The sequence below is a fragment of the Scylla paramamosain genome, chromosome 28 (genome assembly GCF_035594125.1).
Source record: "Scylla paramamosain isolate STU-SP2022 chromosome 28, ASM3559412v1, whole genome shotgun sequence".
Taxonomy (NCBI): domain Eukaryota; kingdom Metazoa; phylum Arthropoda; class Malacostraca; order Decapoda; family Portunidae; genus Scylla; species Scylla paramamosain.
The window spans coordinates 20,161,185-20,177,812 of NC_087178.1; the positions used below are offsets into that span (position 1 = coordinate 20,161,185).

Consider the following 16,628-nt stretch of genomic DNA (forward strand, 5'->3'; position numbering starts at 1 on the left):
GTTCTGAGTATCTCAAACAAAAATGTTTGATTGGATAATTAGGGACGTCTTTTCATAAAGATTACACGGTGAGGAGAAATCACATGACTCGTTGATTGTCAGATAGTTATCCCACTTGTTCTGTTGGGTAGTCACGAATTACATCAACAGCAAACTTGCATATGTGTGTCCAAGTGCAGGGGAAGGAAGATTTTCCTCTTCCACGAAATTCTCTCTCCTCCATGTGATTTTTTCCTTCTTACAACACCTGCACGAAGGGATGTCCGATAAAAATAATGAAAATCCTCTCGCGTGTGTCAGGTGAGGTGCTTTAAGAAGGTTCCTGAGTTCAAGGTATCATCTTTTATACTGAACTCTGCAACTGTTCTCTCACATTCTTCGTGTCCAGGTACATAGTGGTGATGAAGAAGGAAGTACAGCAAGGAATGACGGAAGGGTGAGAGTTGCTAGAGTGAAGAAAGTGTGTTATTGTCTGTGTCATAAATATAAAGAAAAAAAGCTTTGTCTTGAAGTACGAGTATTATTTATGGAACGTTTTTCACACAACTTGCATATATATATATTTTTTTTTTCCTTATGTTCCCTAAATCTTTTACGATACTGCCTGTTTTCAAGTCTTCTAATTTTTCTAATGATTTGTTGAGGTTGAGTTCACAATGCATGACTATACTGGAGAGAAAAAAAAAAAAAAACTCAGTTTTCAAATGGGAAAATTGACTTAGGATTACAAGCCCGTCCCAATTTTAATTTAGACTTGCTGGTGGCTTAAACCAACCATTGTGTAGACCCGAGCATGCGCCCTGACGAAACACAAGGCTCAAGAGGTGCTGAACAAAGGGTGCAGAACAAAGCCCTGGCCATTAAGGGAGGAAGGGACCCGTGCCCTACCTCTATTGGAGGCGACATCGATGGTGCACGAATGGCACTTGCTGGTAGAAATAGTCGCGGGGTCATTCACCGGCGGGCTCTCCGTGTGGGTGCATGGAATATTCTGCACCTCATTGATTGCCCAGAGTCGGGAGCGGGGAGGCTGTGGAAGCTCAAAGTGGATATACTGATATTAGAGAGGTTGAGACGAGGCCTTGCAGTCATGCCATCACTGTTAAGGGTCATGACTGCCACTGGTCAGGTCATCGAAATGGGGCCCATCAGCTTGAGGCAAGAGACACCAGCGTCCTAGCCTTCCGTCGCTGTACTTCCCCTGGCTGACGACCAGCGAGTGCAATGCTGATGAGGCTCAATCTACTGAGGCGGATGGTCCTGCTGAGACAAGTGATCTTGAGGACACGCGTCTACTTGGACGTGACTGCACTAAGAATTCTTATTCCGTGACACACTTGTATCGGGGAATGAATGAACTTATTCGCCATGAGAGAAATGCCAACTAATAATATGACTCTCATCGAGGATCTGGGACTGGTAATCTGCAGTTCCCTTTCCGAAATCTACAATATACAAAAAAGTTTATTGCAACACTCATGCTCCACATCAAAATGAAAATGATTTCAAAATGTAAAATACAGTACAACATTTCATCTTTAAGTGTGTATCGGCAACCTCGAATGAATGCACTGCTTCGTGCGAGACTTGCTGGTGACTCATACCCATAAATTTGTCAGGAAGGTATACAAACGTATGAGAAAGATGGGCTATTTGAGGTGAATCATTTTAGGTTGTCGATGGTATTTTAATGCAAATTATTTTCGTCCTATTTATTGAACCTTTAAGAATTTTCTCTTCAAATCTACCTCTTAGATGAATTCCTTCAAGACTGATGATGGCCGTGTAGGACATGCGGCACAACACTCACACCATCGCATTGAATACCTGCATGTGGAGGCCTATTACCCCAGGAGGATAGTTTCCTTTGCGAGGTGGTCCAGGTGGCCGGTGCTGATTCAGAGCTTCACTTTCTGAAGTTAAAGAATCTCTGGATAGATTACAGATGGGCAGGCAGATAGTATAAGTCACATTAACGAGGAGTGTCTGATGGCTGAGGGTGAGGCCATGATCTGTGGCTTGGAAGACGCCCAAACTGTTTTATGGCAACCTATCCCATTCCTGCCGACTAGCGAAGGGTTCTTTTTGATTCTGTCAGGAAATGGAAAGACAAGGTGTTATACTACTCCGTCTGTCAAGCTCGGCATTTGTTACTGGTGCGATTTCAAGATCACTTTGTGAAGTTTTAAAGGTTCTAGCAAAACTAGTTCACAGCTGTTAACTCAATAAAGACGACGACGAAGAAACTCGAGGCGTCCTGCGTTATCGAGAGATATTGTCAAAAAGTGTTGAAGGGTGCTCTGGGATGGTAACAAAATCCTCAACGAGATTTTCTATGGAAGTAGGGATGGCGTCACACCAGCACCATTAGACACAGGCGGAGGCATCGAAGACAGACAAACACATCAATAAATTCCCCGAAGATCTTTTCCATTTTTTCATTAACGAAGCACAAAAATAAAAGACCCTTCGATCCCTGGCAACAAAGTAGAATCCTTGAAGAGATTTTCGAAGGACACAACATCACCAACATCATTCCTCCTCCTCCTCCTCCTCCTCCTCCTTCCGTCAAATGCAAAGAGAGGATGTTGGCAGCCTCATTCTTTCCATTCTCCTCTCCTCCGATCCCTCCTGAGTCCCGAAGCGGAAATGTTAATATGAATAGAGCTGCCGCGAGTACAGAGAACAAGAATTTCTTGTACCATTCTGCTTACACATCTCTATTTTCTTCCTGGCTACACAGACACAGAGTCAAGATGAGAAGGTAAAGGGTTGACAAATGGATTTGGAGATAATGATGATGACTACTTCTACTACTTTTACTACTACTACTACTACTACTACTACTATTACTACTACTACTACTACTACTACTACTACTACTACTGTTGCTGCTGCTACTGCTGCTGCTACTATTACTACTACTACTACTACTACTACTACTACTACTACTAAATGATAATAATAATAATGATAATAATAATAATAATTATAATAATAATTATAATAATTGTAATGGTAATGATGATAATGATAATGATAATTAACAGGAGAAAAGGAGAGAAAAATGAAGAGATGGAAGAGGAGGACGTGGAATGAGAATTATACAGAACAGTGAAGACAAGGAGGAATAAAAGGTGGAGGAGAATGGCAAAAAAAAAAAAAAAGAAGAACCTACGAGGAGGAAAGATAAATCAGAGGATAAACGTGAAGGATAATCAACTAGAAAAGGATTTTCTTCCCTGAAAAAACAAGTAAAATAAATAATTCTGAGAATACAACAAAAGCTGTGAGGATGAGACGGAGGTATCATCACGTCAAATAGTCTGAAATGTAAAAAGGGGGAAAGAGAAAAAGGCAGATTAAGATTTGAAAGAGAATAGCAAACACCTCATTAATAAGTGAAAAATTGTTTCTGGAATGAGCAGAAACTGAGGATAAAAGAGACAGAGTGGGCGGAGTAGGGCTATATATATATAAAGAGACGCGGAAAAGGAAATTTAAAGATCTTAGTAAATAATATCCGTGAAATTGAGTGACTGTTCTAAATAAAAGTTGTATTTGAGAAGATGAAGCATTGAATGATTACGATAATAATAAGGATAACAATTACGGTCGTTATTATATAAGAAAAAAAAACATGAAAAAAATCATTAACGTAACCTACAAAACCTGTGAAAGCATCTTTGATAATGGCTGGATACACTATCAAGGATATTTACGATCTTTTACAAAATGTTATCGCTTTCCACTCGCGCCCTAGACATTAACGCAGCGAGGCGGACACTATCACGCCGTCAGGAAATTACGTAGTGCTCCCGGAAAGATAAAAGTACTAAAGCCATTGCACATCCCTGAAGCTCTCTTTCACTGATGGAGTCTCCTATACTTCAAGGGAAAACTGAGTGATGGAAAAATATATATACGTCCAATGGTGCTAAAGGTACAGAGAAGTTTGAAGAGCTTTAGGAGAACCATTAAATAAAGGAAATGTGGAAGTGTAATGTATTCACGAAATGTTTACTTATGAATAAGGTTAGGTGTCTTAGCATATGTAAAAATAAAAATAAAAGGCATTAAAGTTTATAAATTAAAAGTGCTAGATTCGAATGACTTCCTTTACGTAAAAGCCACGGAGATAACGGATACTTTCAGGACCTTAACTTTCTCAATACCGCGACATCGATTTCATTACACTAAAGATCTCATTAGAGGATATCATCAGTTTAAGGATAGTACTTCTCATTATCAAGGACTTTCAAATCATTTAGTTATTCACCTACTAAAATTATATACTATTTACTCGACTGTAACTAACTGATTGATGGTTGTATGATATTTGGAAGCTGCTTGTAGTACTATATGGGTTAAGAACTCATATATCCCACTGTTTGAAGTTTCCGAGGAGTGCATGGTCGTCCTAGGAAGACCGAGGGAAGATATCTGGGTCGGCCGTGACCAAGGGTCTTAAGCCTCTCCGTGACGTAACCTCTTCAAGGCGCGTCTCAAGATCCTCCGGGCGGGTCGCAAGAAAAATGGCTGTTATTGTTAGGAGGTTTCTCAAGTCTCGACGCCACGAATCTCCTCAGCCTCAGTGACTTCGATCCAGGAGGTAGAGAGGAGAAGAGGGGCCAGGGAATAAGAGGTGAAGAAGAGGTGGCGGGGGAGGACACCGTGACCAGTGAGGACAGGACCGGCAGTAACTATGACGGCTAGAGGATGTTTGAAAGGTGATATTTCTTGGATTTTTTTTCGTTGAATGAAAAGGACGATGCGGACGAGGAGGGAAAGGGGGAGAATGGGGAGGAGGAGAAAAGGGAGAATGAAGCTCAACTCTGACAATACTCCGAAAGGTCGACATCATTCACTGTCCATCATGCTCCTCACTTTGAGCTGCACGATAAAAACGTCTCCCTGCTGAACGAAGACACCCGGACCAGTATTTCCTATAATGTACTTAAAGGTTCGCTCAGATCATATTACTAGGTGACAGAGAGAGAGAGAGAGAGAGAGAGAGAGAGAGAGAGAGAGAGAGAGAGAGAGAGAGAGAGAGAGAGAGAGAGAGAGAGAGAGAGAGAGGGGGGTGAAAGCATTTAAATATATTCAAATATATTAATGTATTTAAACTACCTACCTTCAACCATCCTAGTATGTCTCTCTCTCTCTCTCTCTCTCTCTCTCTCTCTCTCTCTCTCTCTCTCTCTCTCTCTCTCTCTCTCTCTCTCTCTCTCCCACACACACACACACACACACACACACACACTAAAAAACACGTACACCACCACGAAAAGCCAAGAATTTATCACTTACTGCCTCTTCGTCCGCAGGTTTTCTCTCCTGGGATGAGGAGAAGGCGCACGTGGACATCCACAAGGAGCTCGCAAACATTGCTGAGCTCAACCTAGAAGGAGAAGAACAGAAAGGAGGTGAGTGACAAAGACATCTATAGCCTCGTCAGTCCGGCATGGATAGACCACTCTGGCCACACCTCCTGAGGAACATAAGAGGAGGCAGGACGCTTCGCTACACCCACCACACACCAGGACGGTTCACATCTACAGGATTGAGGCTCTAATTCTTTTGTTCTTGGCATAAGTAGTTTGGGGATCGAATATGTTGAGTAGATTCTTTCTTTTCTCTTTTAAGGAAATAGTGCCGACCTCAGATCCTTCAGTTTAACTTTTTCGTGACAATTTATAGTTTTCTTTCATATTTTCCATATAAGATTCTTTCTGCGGTTGTTTTCTATCATACACTAAATAATGTCTGTCTTAAAGCCGATATGGGTAATGCACAAAATTTCCCTCGTACAAATAACATTCTGAAAGCAGCTGCAGTATGCCATTATCAATTCATATTCATATAACTTATCAGCTATAATCAAAACACACACAGACACACACACACTTACATGTACACACACACAAACACACACACACACACACACACACACACACACACACACACACACACACACACACACACACACACACACACACACACACACTATTTAAAGCTCCACTAATTCCTTATTCCCCACCTCTCATCCTTACTCGTCCGCGCGGCAGGAGAGAGACTCATCCAGTATGCTACCGAGAATCTGGTCGCAGAGGTGTTGATCTACCCCCAGGTCAACACCCTGCAACAGTGCCTCAAGAACCTACTCTCCTCCTTCACCAAACACAGACACATCATCCACGCTGGATACGCCTTCGCTGGCACCGGCTCCTGGATGCTACAGGCGAGTCCATTTTGAGAGAGAGAGAGAGAGAGAGAGAGAGAGAGAGAGAGAGAGAGAGAGAGAGAGAGAGAGAGAGAGAGAGAGAGAGAGAGAGAGAGAGAGAGACTGTGTGTGTGTGTGTGTGTGTGTGTGTGTGTGTGTGTGTGTCTGTATTTCATCGTAAAGTGGTATAATTTTATACTTTTCTTACAATAATGAAATGCTTAGTAATTTATGGAATATTCATTACTTCACTCTTTAATATGTGGTGATGAACTAGGTCATTTTAATTTGCTGTTTCTCATTTCACTAATAATGTAGTTGCACAGTACTACGTTCGGGTATTCAGTAGGGGGGAAATTACTGTTTGATGCCTAATTCCCTCACACATAGATGTAAAGATCTTCAGCAGCGCAACAAATTATTAAATATCATTGGGGTCACCTCCTTATCGCTTACATGCAAGCATTAAAAAATACAGTCACACTTTATGAAATCTATAACGAATATTTCCAGCTCATCACTCTATTTCATGGTGGACGTAAACTTGATAAAACACTATATGAATCCCACATCACGTAACAATACCTTTGGGGACTCTCCTTTATGACGCTCGCCTCTCCTTCAGGATGGAACCTTCTCTGTATCGGACCTGGTTGCGGCCTTTACAGAGTACGAGGTCCAGCGAGTCCTACATGCCTATGAGAACTGCATCACCATTGACATCCACTGTGCTCCCGAAGGCCAATGGTCCACCCACCACATGGCCAGGGAATCCTTCAGGTGAGTATTTTCCAGAGCCATCATTACCGACCACTTGTATTGTGCTGTCTGAGTGAATACATGATCATGATTTCCAATGATATATATCCTGAAAATCTATGATTGCTTCCTTATAAAATTCCATTCATGTCTTCGTGCTGAGAAATTGACACTTTTTGACATAAATAAACCAATCAAGGAATTATTTTAACCCTGTAAAAAGGAAACTCCTCATAAGATTTGTTAATTTCTGTTAATTGGTTGTCCTGACACTTTTTTTCCTATCACACTATCATTTATCGATCCTTGCATTTCTTTATTGTCCTTTACAAACCTAACGAACGACGTCCTCACTTTCCAGCAAACTGTGCCGAGTGACAGTCAACCCGGACGACAAGATTGAGATCACCCCCGGAATCTCAACTTTCGTGCGGTACCTGTCTCAGTTCCTTCACAGCACTCCCATCGAGCAGCTGCTCGAACCCTCCGATATTGTGGGCAACATCCGATTCTCCAGACCCACCCTGTACGTGTTCCCCGGCGGCCAGGGTGACTCTGCTCTCTTCGGCGTCAACGGCTTCAACATGCTCGTGGACGGAGGATACAACTACAAAGCCTGTTTCTGGGATTTTACAAGACATTTAGACCGACTAGACGCTGTCCTCATAACTAGACTAAATAGCTCTAACCTCATGGGAATCACTAATGTGATTCGCAGAAAAGCCTTAAGTTCTGTATATCCCCAAATTGGTCATACTTTCTGCAACGTAGCAGGTACCCTAAAATCACCTGACGGTGACAAAGACAAAGATCCTCTACTAATAAACCTATGGGATGAGGGACACCTACTGAGGGAGAACCTAAGACAAATTAGCCTGAAACCTCACCTGTGCTTCCGCGACAACGCTATGGAGCCAATCAATCTGTACCACAAAGTTGGTCACGGTAAACTGGACATGTACGTCATCAACCCATCTCGAGACAGCAAGGAGGTGCGTGAATTCATGCAGCGATGGAACAACGAAGTGATCGGTTCTGAATCGAGCTTCGCCACAGTCAAAATCGGGAACCGCTCTTTCCCGTGCCCGCTCACGAACCTAACCTCCATCTGCGCCTTACTGATATGGCAACCAAATGATCCATGCGACACAATCACTCGCATTCTCTTCCCTGGTAGTACGCCACAGCACAAGATTTTTGAAGGTCTTGAGCGATTACGCAATCTAGAATATCTTAAATATCCAACATGCTCCGCCAAATCAATAAAATCTGCGGCGGAAGAGAAGAAGAGCCTGAAGACGGTCGAAAAGATAGCTGGAGAACCTGCTCGACCAACTAAGCACCCGAGTCCCTCCCCACCAACACACCGCATCAGGAAGGAGAGACACGACCGGTCCATCAGCCGTGAGGAAAGGAGAAGAATCAGGGTGGAGCGCTCTGAACAAAAGATCATCCAAGAAGCCAAGAAAGAAAAGAAAGTCGACCGGAAAGTGGAGAAGAAACTCATTAAACGAGAGAAGGAGGAAAAGGAGAAGGAGAAGATCGAAGACAAGAAGGAGGAGAAGGTGACCACTGAACTCGAAGAAACCAAAGACAAGATAAATGGAATTGACGTCACCACTGAATTAAAAGAAGTCAAAGTGGAGACCGAGGCCGTAACGGAACCACCGGTCACCAAGCCTGAAGAAGTCAAAGTCAGTAAAGATGTGATCGACACAAAGATTACCAAAGATATCACTAGTCTCACGGCCGTCACAGACAGCATTGAAGTCAGTCGTGTCGCCATAGAAGAACAAGTCACTGAAGAAACAAAAGCAATACTAGAATCCGTACAAGTAACCGAGACTAAAACATTACAGGAGATTGAGTCCGCCGAGGTGAAGGACTCGTCTCTTGTGTCCGTGGAGTCCGGAGTAGTGATGGGCGAGGAAAGAGAATCTTCTCTGGAGATCGAAAAGCCCAAAGAGGTGGAGAAGAAGAAACTCAGGGAGAAGAAGCCCAAAGGCACTGCTACTCCCGACAGACCCCGAAAATACAGGAAGCCCCAAGTCGAGTCTCGCATCGATACCGGCGACAGACGGGTCAGAGCAGAAGAGAGAGCGCTCAAAGCTGAGAGGAAACTCAAGGAACGAAAAAGTCTCGAAAGAAAAGAACGAAGAGAACGAAAAGTGGAGGTGGAGAAGAAGGAGGGTGAACCAGCAGAGAAAAAGCCAGAACCCAAAGAAAGGAAAGTCAGAAAGATCAAGAGGGTCGAGGCCAAACCCGGAGAGACTCCGAGCCCAAAGAAGACACCAGAGAAGAAGAGACGCGTGAAGAAGGTGCCACCACCAGAGAAGAAGGAGGAGAAGGTGAATGGTGAGGTGAGACCACCTAAACCACCTGTCCCTAAGGCACCTAGGAGAATAAAATCCACAATCACAACAACCACTGCAAGAGAAATAACACACAAAAAACTCGTTGACGATAAAAACAGGGCAGCTAAAGCAGCTGAGGCGGCGAGGAAGGAACTGAAGCCTAAACCGTCTCCTCCCAGAGCTAGGCCTCCCACAGCACCCAAACCACCCAAACCCAAAAAGATCGAAAAGCCACCTGTTCCCAAACCTGAAGAACCTATGAAGAAGATCATAACTGGAGCCGCAGTGAAGGCCGGTGTGCTGGCAGCTGCTGTCTCCGGTGTAGCTGTGGTGGAAGCTGCAGCGGACAGAGAGGACGTCGAGGAGATTGTGGCGCCTTTGAAGGAGGCAGAAGATCTCATGCTAATAGCGGAGCAGGAGGAGGAAGACCGCATTTCCGACATCGCCAACATCCCTGGCGTGCAGGAGATTAAACTAGACGAAGACACACTCCAGATTATCGACAAACAACAGGTGGAGGAGGAGGAGAAGGACTCACTCATCTTACACGAAGAAGGTGTGGTGGAACACGTGGAGAAGGAAGATGTCATTGAGGAGGTCGAGGAACACATTGAAGAGGCAGAGAAAGAAAGTGAAGAGGAGGAGGAAGAAGAGGAGGAAGAAGTCGAGGAAGAAGAGGAGGAGGAGGAGGAAGAAGAAGTAGTAGAAAAGAAGGTAGAAGTTGAGAAGGTAGAGAGGAAAGAAAAGGTTGAAAAAGAAGAGGAAGAGGAGGAAGAAGAAGAGGAGGAAGAAGAGGAAGAGGAGGAGGAAGAAGGAGAAGAGGAGGAAGAAGAGGAGAAAGTAAGCATAGAAGAAAAAGAAGATGAATCGGAGAAGAAGAAAAAGGAGGAGCGTAAAGTTTCCCCAGCTGTTCCTGAGAAGGAAGCTGAGGTCCCCAAACCAGAAGAAAAACCAGAAGCTGAAGATATTTACGAGAAAATCGAAACCGAGGACAGGGACGTGTATGCCACGCTACCCAGCTCGGCCAAACTCACCGAATACAAAGAGAAATACGAAGAGAAACCAATTCGCGGCCTCTTCACTGGGTTTGCCATTCTTGCGCCAGAGCCCAAGCTTGAAGAACCAGCTGCTCCCAAAGAACCAAGTCCATCCAGATTGAAAGAAGAAGTCCCACAAGTTCCTACATCATTACCTGAAGCTATTTTCAAACCAACAGCTCCACCTGTACATCCTCGGGAAATCATCAAGACTCCTGATGAGGTGGACGACTTGCCAATCCACGAAGAGGTGGAATCCATTGAAAGAGACATCTACGAAAAGGAAATCGACGAGATGGAGGAGAAGGCGCCTGAAGAAGAACTAGAGCCACGTTCACCCTTGCTTGAGGTAACTGGCGAACTCAAGATCAGAGAGGAGGTGATGAGGGAGAAGCACGAGAAGGAGACAGTGAAGGAGATCATCACTAAAGACGTCACAGTGGTTGAGAAGAAGGAAGTGAAGAAGGAGGAAAAGAAGGAGGAAGAGGAAGAGGAGGAGGAGGAGCCTGAAGTAGAGGAGGAAGAAATGGAGGAAGAGGAAGAAGAAGAGGAAGAGGAGGAAGAGGAGGAGGAGGAGGAGGAAGAAGAAGCAGAAGAGGAGGAAGAAGAAATCTCACGAGAAGAAAAGCCTTCAAAGTCCCTTGACGAGTTTGAAGCCAAATATAAAGAATTCAAGGCTGCTGCCGTTACCGAAGCACTCGAGAAAGGCGAGAAAGTCACTGAGGTCACCGAAGTCACCACCAAGAAGGTCGACAAGGCGGAGATCCTCAAGGACATCGCCGAAACACTTGGAGAAAAAGAAGTCCTCAAACAGAAAGAAGCACCTGTCCCTGTACCGAAGAAGGAGGAGGTACCAGAGAAGGTGGTAAAAGAGACGCCCATTGTACGAGACGAGAGGCCAATCAGAGCCCTCGCCATCTACGAAGATCTCCAAATCAAGGAAGAGGTTCTGGAGAAGGAGAAGCGAGACGTGGAGGAGAAGGAGATTGATGAATACGAAGTCAAGGATAAGATTGAAGTGAAGGAGAAGGAGATAACTGAGATGATGGAGAAAGACCAAGCCTACCGTGAGACCATTACCCAAAGAGAAGAAGTAGAAATTATCACGAAGGAGGAGAAGATTCTAGAGAAAGAAGTCCTAGCCGTGAAATTAAAAGAAGAGGAAGTGAAAGAGATCAAGGAGAAAGACGAAAAATTAAAGGAGGTGAAGCTGGAAGAAGAGGTAAAAGAAGAAGTAACAATCACAGAAGTCAAAAAGGAATTAAAAGAAGTAGAAGTAAAGGAGGTGAAAGAAGAAAAGGTAGAAGAAGTAAAAGAAGAAGTAAAAGAAGTGAAAAAAGAAGAGAAGGAAGAAATTAAGGAAGTCGTAGAGAAGGAAAAGGTTGAAGAAAAAGAAGAGGAAAAACTGAAAGTGGAAGAAGTGGAAAAAGAAATCGAGGAAGAAAAGAAAATCAAAGAGGAGGAAGAAGTTAAGGAGGAGATCAAGAAGGAGGAAGTAAAAGAAGTAAAGAAGGAAGAAGTAAAGGAAGTAAAGGAGGAGGTCAAGAAGGAGGATATAAAGGAAGAAATAAAAGAAGTAAAGGAAGAGATCAAGAAGGAGGAAGTAAAGAAAGAAGAAGTAAAGGAAGTAAAGGAGGAGATCAAGAAAGAGGAAGTAAAAGAAGAACTAAAAGAAGTAAAGGAGATCAAGGAGGAGGAAGTAAAAGAAGAAATCAAGAAGGAAGAAGTAAAAGAAGTAAAGGAGGAGGTCAAGAAAGAAGAAGTAAAGGAAGAAGTAAAAGAAATAAAGGAGGAGATCAAGAAGGAGGAAGTAAAGGAAGAAATCAAAAAAGAAGAACTAGAAGAAGTAAAGGAAGAAATCAAGAAGGAAGAAGTAAAAGAAATAAAGGAGGAGATCAAGAAGGAGGAAGTAAAGGAAGAAGTAAAAGAAATAAAGGAGGAAATCAAGAAGGAAGAAGTAAAGGAAGAAATCAAGAAAGAAGAAGTAGAAGTAAAGGAGGAGATCAAGAAGGAGGAAGTAAAGGAAGAAGTAAAAGAAATAAAGGAGGAAATCAAGAAGGAGGAAGTAAAGGAAGAAGTAAAAGAAATAAAGGAGGAAATCAAGAAGGAGGAAGTAAAGGAAGAAATCAAGAAAGAAGAAGTAGAAGAAGTAAAGAAGGAGATCAAGAAGGAGGAAGTAAAGGAAGAAGTAAAAGAAATAAAGGAGGTGATCAAGAAGGAGGAAGTAAAGGAAGAAGTAAAGGAGGAGATCAAGAAGGAGGAAGTAAAGGAAGAAGTAAAAGAAGTAAAGGAGGAGATCAAGAAGGAGGAAGTAAAGGAAGAAGTAACAGAAGTAAAGGAGGAGATCAAGAAGGAGGAAATGAAGGAAGAAGTAAAGAAGGAAGAAGTAAAAGAAGTAAAGGAAGAGATCAAGAAAGAAGAAGTAAAGGAAGAAGTAAAAGAAGTAAAGGAGGAGATCAAGAAGGTAGAAGTAAAGGAAGAAGTAAAGGAGGAAATCAAGAAGGAGGAAGTAAGAGAAGAAGTAGAAGTAAAGGAGGAGATCAAGAAGGAGGAAGTAAAAGAAGAAGTAAAAGAAATAAAGGAGGAGATCAAGAAGGAGGAAGTAAAAGAAGAAATAAAAAAGGTAGAAGTAAAAGAAGTAAAGGAGGAGATCAAGAAGGAGGAAGTAAAGGAAGAAGTAAAAGAAATAAAGGAGGAGGTCAAGAAAGAAGAAGTAAAGGAAGAACTAAAAGAAATAAAGGAGGAGATCAAGAAGGAGGAAGTAAAGGAAGAAGTAAAGGAAGTAAAGGAGGAGATCAAGAAGGAGGAAGTAAAGGAAGAAATCAAGAGGGAAGAAGTAAAAGTAAAGGAGGAAATCAAGAAGGAGGAAGTAAAGGAAGAAGTAAAGAAGGAAGAAGTAAAAGAAGTAAAGGAGGAAATCAAGAAGGAGGAAATAAAGGAAGAAGTAAAGGAGGAGATCAAGGAGGAGGAAGTAAAGGAAGAAGTAAAAGAAGTAAAGGAGGAGATCAAGAAGGAGGAAATCAAGGAAGAAGTAAAAGAAGTAAAGGAGGAAATCAAGAAGGAGGAAGTAAAGAAGGAGGAAGTAAAAGAAGTAAAGGAGGAGATCAAGAAGGAGGAAGTAAAGGAAGAAATAAAGAAAGAGGAAGTAAAAGAAATAAAGGAGGAGGTCAAGAAGGAGGAAGTAAAGGAGGAAGTAAAAGAAATAAAGGAGGAAATCAAGAAGGAGGAAGTAAAGGAAGAAGTAAAGGAAGTAAAGGAGGAGATCAAGAAGGAGGAAGTAAAAGAAGTAAAGGAGGAGATCAAGAAGGAGGAAGTAAAAGAAGAAGTAAAAGAAATAAAGGAGGAAATCAAGAAGGAGGAAATAAAGGAAGAAGTAAAGGAGGAAGAAGTGAAAGAAGAAATAAAAGAAGTAAAGGAGGAAATTAAGAAGGAGGAAGTAAAGGAAGAAGTAAAGGTAGAAGAAGTCAAAGAAATAAAGGAGGAGATCAAGAAGGAGGAAATAAAAGAAGAAGTGAAAGAAGTAAAGGAGGAGGTTAAGAAGGAGGAAGTAAAAGAAGAAGTAAAGGAAGAAGAAGTCAAAGAAATAAAGGAGGAGATCAAGGAGGAAGTAAAAGAAGAAGTAAAGGAAGAAGTAAAAGAAGTAAAGGAGGAGATCAAGGAGGAAGTAAAAGAAGAAGTAAAGGAAGAAGTAAAAGAAGTAAAGGAGGAGATCAAGAAGGAGGAAGTAAAGGAAGAAGTAAAAGAAATAAAGGAGGAGATCAAGAAGGAGGAAGTAAAGGAAGAAGTAAAAGAAATAAAGGAGGAGATCAAGAAGGAGGAAGTAAAAGAAGAAGTAAAAGAAATAAAGGAGGAGGTTAAGAAGGAGGAAGTAAAGGAAGAAGTAAAAGAAATAAAGGAGGAGATCAAGAAGGAGGAAGTAAAGGAAGAAGTAAAGGAAGAAGTAAAGGAAGAAGTAAAAGAAGTAAAGGAGGAGATCAAGAAGGAGGAAGTAAAAGAAGAAGTGAAAGAAGTAAAGGAGGAGACCAAGGAGGAGGAAGTAAAGGAAGAAGTGAAAGAAGTAAAGGAGGAGGATAAGAAGGAAGAAGTAAAGAAAGAAGTAAAGGAAGAAGAAATCAAAGAAATAAGGGAGGAGATCAAGAAGGAGGAAGTAAAGGAAGAAGTAAAAGAAGTAAAGGAGGAGATTAAGGAGGAGGAAGTAAAGGAAGAAGTGAAAGAAGTAAAGGAGGAGGTTAAGAAGGAGGAAGTAAAGGAAGAAGTAAAGGAAATAGAAATCAAAGAAATAAAGGAGGAGATTAAGAAGGAGGAAGTAAAGGAAGAAGTAAAAGAAGTAGAGGAGGAGATCAAGAAGGAGGAAGTAAAAGAAGTAAAAGAAGTAAAGGAAGAAGTTAAGAAGGAGGAAGTAAAAGAAGAAGTAAAGGAAGAAGTCAAAGAAATAAAGGAGGAGATCAAGAAGGAGGAAGTAAAAGAACTAAAAGAAGTAAAGGAGGAAATCAAGAAGGAGGAAGTAAAGGAAGTAAAGGAAGAGATCAAGAAGGAGGAAGTAAAAGAAGAAGTAAAAGAAGTAAAGGAGGAGATCAAGAAGGAAGAAGTAAAGGAAGAAGTAAAGGAAGAAGTCAAAGAAATAAAGGAGGAGATCAAGAAGGAGGAAGTAAAGGAAGAAGTAAAAGAAGTAAAGGAGGAGATCAAGAAGGAGGAAGTAAAAGAAGAAGTAAAAGAAGTAAAGGAGGAAGTAAAGAAGGAGGAAATAAAGGAAGAAGTAAAAGAAATAAAGGAGGAGATCAAGAAGGAGGAAGTAAAGGAAGAAGTAAAAGAAGTAAAAGAGGAGATCAAGAAGGAAATAAAGGAAGAAGTAAAGGAGGAAGCAGTAAAAGAAGAAATAAAAGAAGTAAAGGAGGAGATTAAGAAGGAGGAAGTAAAGGAAGAAGTAAAGGAAGAAGTCAAAGAAATAAAGGAGGAGATCAAGAAGGAGGAAGTAAAGGAAGAAGTAAAAGAAGTAAAGGAGGAAATCAAGAAGGAGGAAGTAAAAGAAGAAGTAAAAGAAGTAAAGGAGGAAGTAAAGAAGGAGGAAATAAAGGAAGAAGTAAAAGAAATAAAGGAGGAGATCAAGAAGGAGGAAGTAAAGGAAGAAGTAAAAGAAGTAAAGGAGGAGATCAAGAAGGAGGAAGTAAAAGAAGAAGTAAAGGAAGAAGTCAAAGAAATAAAAGAGGAGATCAAGAAGGAGGAAGTAAAGGAAGAAGTAAAAGAAGTAAAGGAGGAGATCAAGAAGGAGGAAGTAAAAGAAGAAGTGAAAGAAGTAAAGGAGGTTGTTAAGAAGAAAGAAGTAAAGGAAGAAGTAAAAGAAATAAAGGAGGAGATCAAGGAAGAGGAAGTAAAGGAAGAAGTAAAAGAAGTAAAGGAGATCAAGAAGGAGGAAGTGAAGGAAGAAGTAAAAGAAGTAAAGGAGGAGGTTAAGAAGGAGGAAGTAAAGGAAGAAGTAAAAGAATTAAAGGAGGAGATCAAGAAGGAGGAAGTAAAGGAAGAAGTAAAAGAAGTAAAGGAGGAAATCAAGAAGGAGGAAGTAAAAGAAGAAGTAAAAGAAGTAAAGGAGGAGGTTAAGAAAGAAGAAGTAAAGGAAGAAGTAAAGGAAGAAGAAATCAAAGAAATAAAGGAGGAGATCAAGAAGGAGGAAGTAAAGGAAGAAGTAAAAGAAGTAAAGGAGGAGATCAAGAAGGAGGAAGTAAAAGAAGTAAAGGAGGAGGTTAAGAAGGAGGAAGTAAAGGAAGAAGTAAAGGAGGAAATAATCAAAGAAATAAAGGAGGAGATGAAGAAGGAGGAAGTAAAGGAAGTAAAGGAAGAAGTAAAAGTAGAGGAGATCAAGGAGAAAGTAAAGGAAGAATTAAAGGAAGAAGTGAAAGAAGTAAAGGAGGAGATCAAGAAGGAGGAAGTAAAAGAAGTAGTAAAAGAAATAAAGGAGGAGATCAAGAAGGAAGAAGTAAAGGAAGAAGTAAAAGAAGTAAAGGAGGAGATCAAGAAGGAGGAAGTAAAAGAAGAAGTAAAAGAAGTAAAGGAGGAGATCAAGAAGGAGGAAGTAAAGGAAGAAGTAAAAGAAGTAAAGGAGATCAAGAAGGAGGAAGTAAAAGAAGAAGTAAAAGAAGTAAAGGAGGAGATCAAGAAGGAGGAAGTAAAGGAAGAAGTAAAGAAGGAAGAAGTAAAAGAAGTAAAGGAGGAGATCAAGAAGGAGGAAAAGGAGGAAATCAAGAAGGAGGAAGTAAAGGA

At 41.4% G+C, this 16,628-nt stretch overlaps 1 long non-coding RNA gene across 2 annotated transcripts in view; it reads right to left on the reverse strand.

The window, feature by feature from the left end:
- The window catches only part of LOC135115065 (uncharacterized), a 229,456-nt gene that overhangs the window by 21,846 nt on the left and 190,982 nt on the right, over positions 1-16,628 (reverse strand). For both annotated transcript variants that reach the window (XR_010275790.1, XR_010275789.1), the window contains exon 5: positions 5,311-5,401. This is a non-coding gene — a long non-coding RNA (uncharacterized LOC135115065). The remainder of the gene's footprint in view (positions 1-5,310; positions 5,402-16,628) is intronic.